Source organism: Meleagris gallopavo, chromosome 2, assembly GCF_000146605.3.
Source record: "Meleagris gallopavo isolate NT-WF06-2002-E0010 breed Aviagen turkey brand Nicholas breeding stock chromosome 2, Turkey_5.1, whole genome shotgun sequence".
Taxonomy (NCBI): domain Eukaryota; kingdom Metazoa; phylum Chordata; class Aves; order Galliformes; family Phasianidae; genus Meleagris; species Meleagris gallopavo.
In genome coordinates this window covers 7,973,897-7,975,413 of record NC_015012.2, presented here as the reverse complement: position 1 = coordinate 7,975,413, position 1,517 = coordinate 7,973,897, and the positions used below count along the sequence as shown (strand labels likewise).

General features: G+C 50.0%; 1 protein-coding gene across 1 annotated transcript in view; it reads left to right on the top strand.

Annotated features, from left to right (window-relative positions):
* Positions 1 to 632: 632 nt before the first annotated feature.
* Positions 633 to 1,517, top strand: part of B3GNT2 (UDP-GlcNAc:betaGal beta-1,3-N-acetylglucosaminyltransferase 2) — a 19,690-nt gene continuing 18,805 nt past the window's right edge. Inside the window, exon 1 of the mRNA XM_010706467.3 lies at positions 633 to 811. The gene's annotated coding sequence lies outside the window, so the exon portion shown is untranslated. The remainder of the gene's footprint in view (positions 812 to 1,517) is intronic.

Here is a 1,517-nt window from a genome sequence, read left to right as displayed (position 1 = left end):
TTTTTTTAATAATTGATCTTGAAGCATATTGCTGTGAAATCTCCCTTGCAGTGGAGCCGAGCTCCTGACAGCCAGACGCTTAATTCTCCTTTTATCCCTGTGTTAGTTAATGGACAAAAATGCCTACTGATTTAGGATAATTCCTCCCTCCACTGTAATCCTTCTACTTCACCAGTAACGTCAGCTTTACTCAAACACGAGGCATATCTATAAATATTTGAAGAAGAATGGAACATGCACTGTCCCTCTGAACGCGTCACGGACGTCTTTCAGACTCCTGGACAAGATTTTGAAGCAACCTAAGAGACTACTCCAGGAAACTTACTGCAGGTTTTCTATGCCTTCCAACATTTAAAGGCATCAAGCATGGGGAGCTGGGTAGGTGCTGTGGGGACTTGTGTTGTTTGCCAAACCACACCAGCCTTTGTAAAAACGGTGCATAAACTGTGTTTTTTTGGGGAGACTCCCGCTTTGCAGCGCAGGCCGTGTTTATGTGCCAGGTGACACTGAGATAATTGCTTTGGTTGGGCCTCTCCATAAAGTGGATTGAGAAGGCAGGTGCTTAAAATAGAAGCAAACGGCACGTGCTCATTTTCTTTCAGTACAGGACAAAAAGATGTGGGGCTCTCAGTCCCCGGGAGTCGTAACTGTCTGCTGGAGGCTGTCGGTCTGCTGCGACAGGATCGAGGGCTGTGCCATAACGGCTCACATCTCTGTGTTTTGTTTCAGTAAACATCCAGGGGCTTGGAGATTTCTACACTTCAGAAGACTGCTCAGCCTGGATCTGTAGTCTCATCGACTTGGCAAATAGGTAAGCAAGCAAAAAGGAAAAAAAAGAGAGTTACAAATGAGTGAGTCATGCACAGTTCATAGCAACTCCGGAGGGCAGATTTCCAGAATGTGGAGCTCTGAGGAGCTCCCTTTCAGAGGGAGGCAATGCTGACCTAACCCTTCTTTTCTTCTTCCCACCAAGATCTGGCAAAAGTTTTGCGGGCCATCTGGTAAACCAGACACAACACCTTCTTGTTTAGAAAGGAGAAACCTGTTGAACAACGTGCTGTGTGACAGCACTTTGCAGGGCTGGGGCATTCGCTCAGTGCTGCACAGAAAGAAGAATGAAGGAATACACGTTGTCATGAGGAGCTTTGGTCGCCCTGGTCAGCAGCCCGCACCGACAGAGGCTGCCACTGCAGAAAGCTATTCCTAGGAGGTGCATCCCTCAGAAAACCCCTTTTTGTTGCTGCACGAAGGAGGTGAAATCTCACCTCCTCGTGTGAACAAAGCGGGCGAGGCAGAAGCACGTTCATTTCTGCCCCACAGCACGGCGCCCGAAGCGAGCAGCGGCCCGTAGCGTGGGGTCTGTGGTACCGGCGGTCTGTGGGCACCGAGCTCCCGTTATGAGGGCTTCTGTTTTTTACTAAAGAAAAAGCGTGAGGTGTCGAAAGGCATCATGGCATCGGGGGAGGGGATCGCGGCAGGCGGGCAGGCACCAGGGTGGTGCGACGAGGTGCGGGACC